Raw genomic sequence first — 12,951 nt, forward strand, 5'->3', positions numbered from 1 at the left:
TACCGTGTGATTTCCCCATCTACCTACTTGCTGCATCCCAAGTTAATCAGCATCTTGAATTTTCCTGCTTATCATTGCCTTGCTTTTTTTTTTAAAGCATTTCATTGCAAGTTCTGTATATAAAAATAGGTATCACACCAAGGATAATCTCTTTGGAGTTTTTCACTCAGTGTTATTTTGTGAAGATTCATCCATACAGTTATTTGCTTGTTGCTGTAGTTCACTCACACTGACTGCTATGAATACGCTGCAGTTTATTCTTCCACTCTGCCTGAGTTGGCTGTATATGCTTGAGCCAGTACCAACACTACTTCATAATGAGTCTTGATATCTGCTTTTTTTTGTTGTTGCACAAATATTTTTGGTTGCTACTCATACATTCAAATTTCATAATCACATTATCAAATCCCACTTAAAAAAAAGCTCTGTTGGAAATAGCACAGCATTTTAGAGATCTTGACACCAAGAAACCCTTAAGATGTCCTTACTTAAAGAAAATTTTAGGCACTTTGTATAATTGCCCATTGCCACAATAATACTGCAAAACAAACTACCTCAAAATATAAAGGTTTAAAGCAACAACCCAACAGCTGTTTATTGTTCCCCAAGTTCATGTGTCAGTGGGTGCTTCTGCTGCTCTGGGCTGGATTAACTGTTCTCAGCTGGCTCAGGCAAGAGTCTGTGGTCAACTGCTGGGTTGCCTGGGATTAGTTGGTCCAGGCTCTACTCATCCCGGACTACCCACTTTATCCTCTAAGCAGACAAGCACAAGCTTGTTGTCAGGGTGGTATCAGGAGTCCAAAGGAAGAAATGGAAATGAGCAAGCACTTTTTTACACTTCTGCTGTGTCAAGTTTGCTGTTCCCATTGGCCAAAGCAACAGTGACTGGAAGAGGGGTGCACTAACAAAAAGTGTGGTTACAGAGAGGTTTAAAATACTGCAGCCAGTAATGCAATCTGCTACACAGTTTTTATCAAGTATTAGTTCTCATTTACCTTGTGCATATGTCAATTAAAAATAACTCATTTCCCCCAGGGGTTTTAGAAAGTTGACTCAGATTCTAGAGATGAGCAAAAATAGAATAATATTTAGACCCTAGATGTAACAGCCAACTCACCTGTGTGGTCAATGGTGTTTTGATTCACAACTTACGGTAATGATCAGTATTTCAGCCGAAAGTGTATATGAGCATTTATGTACCAATGCTCATAATGTCATAGACTTAAGGGTCCTAAAGCAAAATGCAGCCTACAGGTGTGTTTTATAATCCCTGATAGAATGATACAAAACCTTCAGTAGAGTCAACAGGTATAACATCAATTATCCTAAAGTACCTCAGGAAAATTTAGGGGACAAAATTTGTTTACACACCAAAAGTTGCTTTTCTTTATAATATTACAATATTCTGTTTTTCATTTCTTCTCAGAATATAAATGAAGAAGTTACAAATTAGTCTAGAAGTTGGCATTCTGTCCTAGAAAACCCAAAATATACTTACATTCAAAGAAAAGTTTCTTTTTTTAAACTTTACATAAAATAAATAATGCCATGATGATTCCTTACTGGTATTCTTCAGTTGGATTATCTATACAAAACTTAGGTTAACTGGAATCCTGTTTGTATACTTTTTTTAATTGCAATTAATTACAACTATTTACTATGTACAAGCCTTTTCGTTGTATTTTTTAATTGCAATACTGATAGTGCCAGAAAATTATTAGCATGAACTGTCTTCAGCTGCAGCTTATATAGTAGAATCCCTTTTTATGCTAATTTGTGAGGATAAAACTAATACTGGATTATAAAGTAATCACATTATATCATCTCATTATGCTTCCCCAAACATGATTTCACATATAGAATGTACAAATATTTGTAAAAGCCAATGTTGTGATATATTTTTTCTATACCTATTATTCCTTGATTTGAAAGAAAGAGAGTTGGAGCTTTAAAGAAAAAGATAAGGAATTAATATATTTTTTATTTTCATGTATTATGCAACTTTTGAACAGAATATCAAGTGAATTTCAAAGATGCTTTTGTATTAGATATTTGTATGCATATCTCATCCGAACTCATACATTTCTGAAAGAGGAAATACATATTTCTAATCTCTAAATATCCTGGTAAAGCATTGGACAAAATTCAACACCTGTTTGAGGAAAACAGAACTCAAAATAGAAATTAGTGAGCACACTATATGATAAAAAATATATATAAACTACATTAGCAAAACAGAATTTTACTTAATGGGGAAACACACTAGAGATATTTTCACTAATATCAGAAATAAGTCAAGATTTCCTCCTATATCTACTATCCTTCACCATTGTTCTAGAGGTTTTCTTTAATGCAATTTGAAAGAGAAATCAATGTTGGGGCATAAGAACTTGAAAAGAAGAAGTAAAACTATTTCTATTTGTAGATGATGATTGTATGCCTAGAAAACCTTAGATAATCAATGATAAAACTAACTCCAATAATAAAAGAATTCAATAAAGCAGCAGTCTATAAAATTAACATACAGGAATCAATATCTTTTTTTTTTTTTTTTTTTTGAGACAGAGTCTCACTCTGTTGCCCAGGCTAGAGTGCCGTGGCATCAGCCTAGGAATCAATATCTTAATGTATACAAACATTACTTAGAGAATATAATTGCAGAAAAACTCCATTTATAATAGCAGAAAAATAAAATGCACAGGAAAAAGTTTAACAAGGAATGTGCAAAAAAGTTAATTGTGGTGAATTTTAATACACTACTGAAGCACATAAAAGTAGATATAATAAATGAAAAGATATAACTTGTTTTGGTATAGGATACTCAGTGTCAGGTGTCAGTTCACACTAAGTTAATTTATCCATTTATTATGTTTTATAAATGTAATGAATCTCCAAAATCAAATTCAAATGTATTTGGTGGAACTAAACAAGCTGATGCCAAATGTCATATGGCAAAATAAGCATGCAAAAGTAGAAAAAAATTTCCAAAAATTCAAATAGTAAAACATACAAAGGGGGGATAACTCTACCAGACATTAAAATATATTGTAAAGTCTCTATAATTAAAACAGTATGGTACTGACACATGAATGTAAATATAGACTAATGGAATAGAGGAGAAAATCTGGAAATGGACTCAAGCACATATGAATGTATAACAAAGGTGGCATCTCAAATCACTAGAGCAAAGATGAACCTTTTTAATAAATGGGGCTGGAGCCCCTGGAAAAAGTTAAAAAAAAAATGAAAGCATACAATACTAGATAAAAACATGGATGAATTCCTTCTTAACTTGAATTTTTAGGGAAAAGCTTTATAATTATGCCTCAAAATCCAGATTTAATAAATGAAAAGATAGACAAATTTGATTGCCTATATGTAAATATTTTTGTTGTTTGCATCTCAAAAAGCGATTTAAATAAAGTCAAAAGACAACTGACAAAAGACAACTGGGAGAAAATATTTGCAATATTTATCAAAGATAAAGGGGTGCTATTAAAAATATATCAGAAATGTTTAATAAATGAGGGAAAAAGATTTTTTAAAACCTGAGAGAAAAATGGGCAAAAGGGATGAACAACTTATATATGTATGTGTATCAATATACATACACATATATACATATAATACATATAGACATACGTATATTTACAATATTTATATTTGTTTCTTAAAAACATGTAAAGATATTCAGTGTAACTTATAGGAAGGTAATTTAGCAATATCTAAATATCTACATATTATGTAAAGATGTTCAGTTTAACTTATAGGGAAAGACTTATTAATAGTAATATCTGACATATCTACATATGCATTGCATTTACCTTTTTACTCAGCAGTTTGTTTTTCAGGAATTTATTCTGAAAATACACCTTCAACAATAATGCAAATGTATATGCACAAGTTATTCATTTCAACATTATTTGTAATTCCATAACATTGGAGAGATCTAAAATGTCCATATATACACAGGTGGTTGAATAAACTATGACATATTCATAGAATTGAGTTCTGTGCACCTGTAAAAAAAAAAGGATGATGTCTATGAACTGATATGAAGTTATTTTCAGAATATATAATTGTATTAAGTAAAAAATGAAGGTACATAAAGAATATCTGTAGCATTTTACTTTTTTTAATAAGAAAGAATAAGAAAAAAGAAAATATAGATGTATTTCCTCATATGAATAAAGAGAAACACAGGAAAAAATATAAGAGACTAATGAGGTTGCCTAGAAAGAATAAGTAAAAATGAGATGGACAGTTTTAAATGAAGGGGTGAGGGATGAGATTGTATCCTCTTCAAATATACCTTTGTTTATAGGCTTGACTTTTGGAACCATGTTAATATTTTTATACCTAAAAATAAATGAAAAACAAAGCATGGCAGAAAATCCTAAAACTGAATATAAGGAGAAGTAAAAATAGATGCAGTCATTTTATAAATGAATAGCATGATTTCACCAAAGACAAAACAAGGAATCAACCCAAGTGATCTTGAACACAGTATTTGCTCTTTTTCCTTTGGGACAAAAAAACAAAAAAACAAAAAACTCTAAACATATGTTGAATTCTAGTAATTCTTTTAGAGGCATGGGTCGGTAATTCTGAAACTACCTTCTATTCATTCTGTGATTTTAAGACAATATATCCATATCTCTCGTGGATAATGGGAGCTAGGTTTCTCATTGTTGAAGACAGTTACAAATAGAGAAAGAGGGAAGGATAGAATGACCCTTCAGATGTTGGATTTGTATTTGATGTGCTGGTGTGAACTAAGGGTTTGAAATATAGATAGCTAGATACAATCTCTTCCCTAACTCTACTCTCTGAGGTCTAGCATCCATGACACTGTATTAGGAATACACTTAGTACCTAGATTTTGGTTACTAAATATCATTCTCTGCTAAAAGGAACAAGACTTCTTGGAGAAATGGCTGATTTCAGGGCTTGGGCAGGGAAAGTCCAAGATTATCCTGTATGCTAAGGAAAACTTTTTGTGCTGAAAGTTGAGGAAGTGTTCAAAGAATAATGGGGACATGTCAAAAGGACATGGGGGTCAGCATGTAAGGGCTTCCACTGGCCAAATCTTGGATAATATGAGTATCAAAATTATGATAGGAGAAGATTATAACTATTGAGTAAGGTTAGAATCCATGAGCCCATATTGGGAAAGCTCTTGTTTCAGCAGAAAGTCATCTGATAAATGTAGAAGGAATGATGGAATTAGAAAAGCACCGTTTGCCAGCCGTTGTAATAACAATTGATTCAGGCAAGAAACATTAATCGATGTTAAAAGAAATGGGTGAAAGTTTAAGAAGTAACAGAATACTCTGAAATCTCTTTAACAAGTTATTTATTAATTAAAAAAGGTAAAACAATTTTAAAGTAGAAAAACATGGCAGATACCACCCTAACCAAATAATCAAAAATAACTGCCGGTTGACAGCGTGTGCCTTATGATAATGATGTGTTGAAAAGGACACAGTAGTACTTTTGTGGTATTCCTTCCAAAAGTGCACAAACTGGATCTAATCATGAAGAAACATCAGACAAACCCAAATTGATGGTTGTTATAAAAAATATTATAATTGGCCTGTACTCTTCAAAGATGTCAGTGTCATGAAAGAGAAAGACTCAGAAACTATTTCAAAATAAAAAGGGCTAAAGAGACATGACAGTGCATCTCATGAATACAATGCATGACCTTGGGTTTTCATTTGCTCTTAAAGACATTATTGGGACAACTTAAAAACTGCCTAAGTTTTGTAGCATCTGTGGATTAGATAACAGTATTGTATCAATGTCAGTTTCTTGATTTTAATGATTGCATCTATGTTATATAAGAGAATTCCTTGCTTTTAGAAAATACACATTGAAATGTTTAGGTAAGGGAATATCATGTCTGCAAACTTACTCTGAAAGAATTCAGGAAAAAAATACACACACACACAGGCATATGGGAGAAAGGGAAAGAGAGAAAAATAAAAACCAGTGTTATAAAATGTCAAAATCTTGGTAAAAGGTATTTATAAATTCTTTGTACTATTCTTACAATTTTTAAATTATATCCAAATATTTATAAAGTAATAGATCCACAAATACACAAATAGATATTTGCTCACATTGCTCATCAATATCTTTAATAAATTAATCAGTATTGGTCAATCCTAATTTAATATCATATGAAATGAAGAACCTATGTATATAATAGCTGTGATAGCTATTTACTAATTACCAGCAATATTAAATTGGCTGTACATAGTGAAATCTTGAGACCTCTCTTTTAAACCTAAATTACAAAAGCTACAGCAAGAGAGGTAGTCACAGCAAAAGAAGAAAATAATCATTATTGTTTTATGCTTTAATGAAAATGTATTTCCTCATTTGGGGTTAAGTATGTGTCCATTGCCTGCACAAAGTAGTCAAGAAACAAAACAGATTGGTGGTTAGTTACAGTATCTCTGGAGCTAGACAGATTTTGGTGCCAATCCTGATTCTGTACTTAATTTTTGAAATGTAGACATTGATCTCCACCACATAGGGTATGGGTGTGGTTTAACAAGATAACTTAAGAAAGTACAAGGTTGCCATTATTGTTATTCCTTCAGTTTTCTACATGGAAAAATGATACAGCCCAACCAGCTGCTTTCTGATCTCATATGTTAAAAACAATTACATAGGAAAGAAATTTACTCTTTAATGCGTTAACATTTTAAGTGAGTGATAATGCGCTATTCTCTTTCACTTAACTGAAATTTTCGTGGCAGTTTCACACATATAATTCTCTCTCCCCTGCAATCTTATTAGCATTATTCCCATGAAACAACCAGAGAAATAAAGCAAAAGCATTTTAATTAACTCAGGTTTAATACGTTTTCCTTATCTGCCATTGCTGCAAATACCAGACAAGCATAACTGCTCTATGTATTCAAAATCTTTTAGTTGATTAAAGAAAGGAGTCTGCAGGAAATTCAAGACTAGAAATTCATTTAGTTCTAGTTAGATCATAAGCATGAACAGAGGCCATTTATCCTTCAGCATATCTTAAAATTTCTGTTTTTCTACTTGAATCTAATAATTTTTAGAATTAGCCTGGCTTGCTAAAGGAAACAAATGCACTTGGCCAACCTCATTGTTTTCTTCCAGTCTTATTCTCTTACCTAAAGGGAAATCAGGAAATTCTTTATGGTACATTTGGAGATACTTTGACTAGACTTTAAATGTATATGTATATGTGCATGTGTGCTTAATGTGATTGAATTATAATGAAAGATTTTCAAATTTGAAGTACCTTTGCTTGTTTCTTCATATATATGAAACAAGAAAAAATAGTCAATACATTTTTAAATGACTATTTAATATGGTCAGAATAATTATTCAATCCATTAATAAAGATTTAGCAGTTATCTACTCTTTGAAAAGAAATGAGTTTCAAAGTATAATTGAGAAACACCACAGGGTCTTGATTGACCTTGCCTCAAAAAATATGTCACACTCCCCAGAATGTCCACATACGGAAATAGCTCCTTTAGTATTTACGTGGATAGTATACTTACCTGGCAGGGGAGATACCATGGCAGGGCGAGGCTTATCCATTGCACTCAGGGTGTGCTGACCCCTGTGATTTCCCCAAATATGGAAAACTCTACTGCATAATTTGTGGTAGTGGGGGACTGCGTTTGGGCTTTCCCCTGTGTTTTAAATTTTTAAAAAAAAGTAATAATAAATAAATTAATAAATACAAATACACAAATAATGAGAGGATGTATGTAATCATGGGAGCTGACTTGACATGAATATACACATTTTATTTCATTTACAAATAACTTATATATTTAGCATATCTAGGGAGAAGACTAAATGAATGACAGAGTGCTTTCCTTCAGAGTCTTGAGATAAGCTCAGTCATCTTCATACTACACTCACCTGGGCCCCACCAGCACCTAGCACAATGCCTAGCCCATATTTGGTCCACAGTTACTATGGGAAGAATTGAAATATATGATTTAGGGTAGGGAGTAAATATTTGGAGATGTACAAACCAAATTCTCCAGGAATTTGGTCATATAAGTACTTTTACTTTAAGACTTCAAGGAAGAATAATATTGGAGCTAATTCTCAAAGGGCAGGTGTGATTTGATCATGTGATTTGATCATATGAACTATGTCAATACTATCTGGGATCAATCAGTAATGCTGATTGAGCCCAGAGCTTTCGACAGTGACACCAGGGGCTTTTCTATCATTACCTTCTAAAATATGTTTATGAAGGTGCTCAGAATACCCTCAGGATTCTTTTATAAACTCTTAAAATTATAACGGGTTATTAATTTATCCTAACCCTTTCTTTATACTGTGCTATCTCTGGGTGTTAGGTCAGGGAATTTATTCCCTACTGTGTAAAGTGTTATTTCTCATTACTTGTCTGAAAGCTACTATGACAGCATTATATCATCTCACTTGGAGCTTTACTGAGTTCTCACTCTTCAGATTTTACAGTAATGAGACCAGACCCAGCGTAGATCTCTGAAAGAAATACATTGTTAGCACTTCTTTATCCCTTGAAGTATCTCATCATTTCTAACCTCTATGACTGTATATGAAAAAGCAGTCCATCCAACTTAATGCAACTGGGTTTTTGGTATTTTTAAAATTTATTTTTATGTTTTTGTTATAGAGCCCCAGAAAAAGGATTTTTGGTGATTTTTAACAAATCATGGCTTATAATTCCCATCAGAGTATATCAAAAGCTCTTGAAGATGAGGAAAGTATGGCATTGCTTTATAAAATTTGGTCATTTTCCTCCATTTTTCCTAGGCCATGTTGCTACTGCTTCTTTATGTTTCAACAATAAACATACTTGCAACTTTATATCTTGTCAGTCCATGCGAATTTGTTTATAGGACACTGAATTTTCCAAGTAAAAATTAAAGTATCTTAGTTAACCAACCAAATATTTTATCCATAATGATTGGAACAATTCAGGCAACCGTATTTTTACCCTTTTTATTTTGAAAGTGTAATTCATCCAGGATGTTTATCAGCACTTCCACTGGATTGCCTTGTAAGCCCGGTCGAGGTATTCATCACCTGGTAATTTAATGAATGAACCCAGCACATCAACATAGGTTTAGATGATGTCTGTGAAGTGTTTGAGCTCAGTGAGAAAGGATACGCTGTAAAGGCAACACTATTTTATTTTCTACCTTATGAACACATTGTGAAATTGACCATGAAGGGTCTATTTTGGGGATGCTATGCATGTCTTTGTTCTTCTATCACTGACTTCATGTGGAAGATCTCAGAGTCATGGTCTACATGGGGTAGGTTCAGAGTGAAGCCTTTGAAGGTCAGTGGTTTGGACCCCCAAATCCAGACTCTGCTACTTACCATAAAACTCTGAATGAGTTCCTCACATTTTCTGAAGTTGACTGCTTCTTTCTTCATTCTTCTCCCTCCTTCCATTGGTCCTCCACTCTCCTCCTCCTCTGCCTTTTGAGGTAACATAGAATTTTTGATGGGGTTGCATTTAGTGATTTTTTTTAAAAATTCCTCTCTAATTTTTAGGAAGAGAAGTCTGTGATTCAATGATGTTCCCAGGATCACTTGTCTAATTATTGCAGAACTCAGATTCATTAGTTTCCCCCTCTGCTTGTTTATCAAAATAAGTATTCTCTCTCTATCTATCTATCTCCCTCCCTTCCTTCCTCCCTACATCCCTCTCTCTCTTTCTCTCTCTCTCTCTCTCTCTCACAGACACACACACACACACACACATATCTACAACAGTATCATAGAGGGGAAGATGAATCATTAAAGGACTATTCCATTAAAGGACTCTTCAAGAGGTTTCCTGTTTTATCTTAATGTTGATGATATTGGTATATTGCCTGAGTATGCATAGTTGTAGAAAGTTCTCAAGATCTTTTGCTTTAGGAGAAAACTACCTTCCTTACCTCAAAAGCCTGCCTGTCCTCATTCTGTAATATTTAGCAGCATAATTGAATGGATGTCTGTTAGTCCTTTCCAAAGCTTAGAGCCTAGGGCATTTGCCCTACTTTGCTGGATCTCAGGGGAAGCTCCTCAAAGTATTTATATAACCCAAAAACTTCAAAATTAGAGGGTTTGTTAATTTTATTTTGTTGTTGTTTAGAGAAAATCAACATTCACAAAGTTTCAAAAGAATAAAATTAATAGCACTGACAGATACTGTTTGTATCTCTAGAGAATGTTGCATATCTAATCAGTAAATTCATTAGCATATCTGTTGTGGATAATGGTGATTAATCTTATTAAAGATATTTTTGTTTTCTCCCCTTAACATGAATTTTCAAACATGCCCCCTTGTCAGTAGGAAGTAGCTTTGAATTTACTTTTCTTTTCTTTTTTTTTTTTTTTTTTACTGCAGCCATTAGAGGATGTTTATAAGAACATAATAATCTATTCTCTTTGTGTGTCAATTGTTAGTTAGTTAGTGCTGCAGTAAATTGAGGATTTAAGTGGATGGATAAGCATATTTAATTAATATAAGTTATTATTTCTAAGATATTCTGAGGCATTGAGCTGCCACCTGGATATTTTTGCAGCATAACAAAAAATAATTAAATTCAAACCTTAAGTGAGCCATTTCAAATAAGATTGATAACATCAGTTATGTAGTCTCACATACTCTATTTGCGTTCAGAAAAATCTTTTTATTAGGTAAAGTCAGGAAAGAAGAATACACGGAGCCAGGTCGTATGACAGACTGGAAAGAACAGATGGAGGTGATTGCCTTTTCTGTGGCCAAGAACAAGGATGAGAAATGTCCCAGGAAGGATTAGCCCAGGGTTGTAACTGGAATGCTGATTGAAGTTATTTGTTTTCCTGTGACAGACAGAAACGCTAGGAACTGTTGGGCATGGAGTCAGCAGATGTGTTAGCCCTTATACCACAGTTCCACATAAAATGTTACTGAAAACCTTTCCTGCCCCCACCCCTACCTTAGGAAAGCTTAGCCTTGACTAGAGGGGATGGTATCTCAATTAGGAAACATTCTATGAAACAGGACCCAAAAAAGGGGATTAGGAAATAGAGGCATTGACAAGTCTAAATTATACTAGAATAGGAGAAGTCAGTCCCTACCTGAACTTTAACGTTAGTGTTCAAGTTGTAACTACAAAAAAAAAAAAAAACCACTGGAAAAACTTAACTTATTTTATTTCATGGTATATATTATATATACCACATTTGGCTTATCCATTCATCTGTTGATGGACACTTGGGTTTTTTGTCAGTTTTAAAATTAGGGTATCTGTATATCTTCCCCTCTCCCCACCACCCCCAATTTAGGGTGTTAAAAATATGTTTGTCAGAATACTGGTACATTATTGGTTATATGTGTTGCAAAATTTCTCTTACTCTGCATCTAGCTTTTTCACTCTTTTGTTTTGGTGTCTTTTAAAAAGCACAGACTTTCCTAATTGGTTCAGTTTTAACATTTTTTCTTTCTTTTTGACTAGCATTTATATGTCTTGGCTAAGAATTCTTTGCTTACCCCAATGTCATGGAGATATACACCTGTCTTCAAACTGCAAATATGCAGTTTGACTTTTCATATTTTGACCTGTTATTCAGCTATAAAAAGCAATGAGGTTCTGATACATGTTGCAAACATAGATGAACCCTCAAAACATTATGCTAAGTGAAATAAGTAAGACACAAAAGGACAAATAGTATATGATCTCACTTATAGGACGTACTTAGTATATGCAAAGTCATAGATATAGATAGTAGATTAGAGGTTACCAGTGGCTGGGGGAAGGGGAAATGGGAAGCTGTTGCTTCATGGTTGTAGAGTTTGTGTTTGAAGTGATGAAAATTTTGGAAATAGATAGTGATGATGGTTGCACAACATTGTGAATATAATTAATGCCACTGAATTGTACACTTAAAAATGGTTAAATGGCAAATTTTATATTAAATGTATTTTACCACAATTTTTACAAATTGATGGTGAAATATACAAAAAAACATCGAATTGTATACTTTAAATAGATGAGTTATGTGATATATGAATATCTCAGTAAAGATGTTATAAAAAATATACACATGAATACACGATATGGGAAAAGTGGTTCCTGGAACAGGCTTGGCACATAATAGGTTTGTTCATTTATCTAACAAATAGGCATAAAGCACTCACTGCTTTACTAATAAGCTGGACATGCAGAAATGTGTATAGGAATCTCTACTAATGAGCCAGTCAGAATTCCCTTTGGCAGCCAACATCTGCCAGATTTAACCGTGGGCAGTGTAATTGGATCTGAACTAGCAACCCAGAAGCTATCTTCCAATCCTTCCCCACCCCTGCACTGAGAAAAAACAATGATACCTTCTTTATGCCCATCTCACCCGGCTGTGTACCCAGGCCCAGTATAAGCAGGACTGTGTTCCTCCTGATCCGGAGAACCATGTTCACCTGGTCTAAGGGGATGGTGAAGCTTGGTCCAGGAAGAAGGAAGCCTATGGATCAGCATGTAAAGTCATCACACCCAAGCGCACCTAGACACCTGGAGCTGTTCTGGGTTGCTGATCTGGGCAAAAGTCAGATCTAGGAGGGAAGATGCCAAGACACAGTCAAAATGTGATTCATAACGTAGTGGATCTGTAGAATCCTTTGCAGTTTTCATACTGCATGTTTCTGATGCAAACTCCATTGGTCGATCTTTTGGGATGTCACAATGCCATTGTGAAAAAGAAACAAATGACAAGCAAGTAAAATCAAATTAAGAGTTAGTATATTGTCCTTCAAATATCATTTCCTTCTGAAGTCTCTCCTCAGGCTATCGTCCATTTAGATCAATCTATTGCAGAGGCTAAATCTACCATATAGTGAAATGACAACTGATACTCAAAATGATTTATTTTCAAAGCAAACTTGTAGTTAGAACCTTTTAGTTGTTAGGC

The 12,951-nt window shown here is 33.7% G+C and overlaps 1 protein-coding gene and 1 pseudogene across 2 annotated transcripts in view; both read left to right on the forward strand.

Annotated features, from left to right (window-relative positions):
• PDGFD (platelet derived growth factor D) overlaps nucleotides 1-12,951 on the forward strand; it is a 236,114-nt gene that overhangs the window by 81,574 nt on the left and 141,589 nt on the right. The gene's annotated exons all lie outside the window — the stretch shown is intronic.
• LOC123643169 lies at nucleotides 7,552-7,697 on the forward strand (annotated as a pseudogene).

Source organism: Lemur catta, chromosome 7 (genome assembly GCF_020740605.2).
Source record: "Lemur catta isolate mLemCat1 chromosome 7, mLemCat1.pri, whole genome shotgun sequence".
Classification (NCBI taxonomy): Eukaryota; Metazoa; Chordata; class Mammalia; order Primates; family Lemuridae; genus Lemur; species Lemur catta.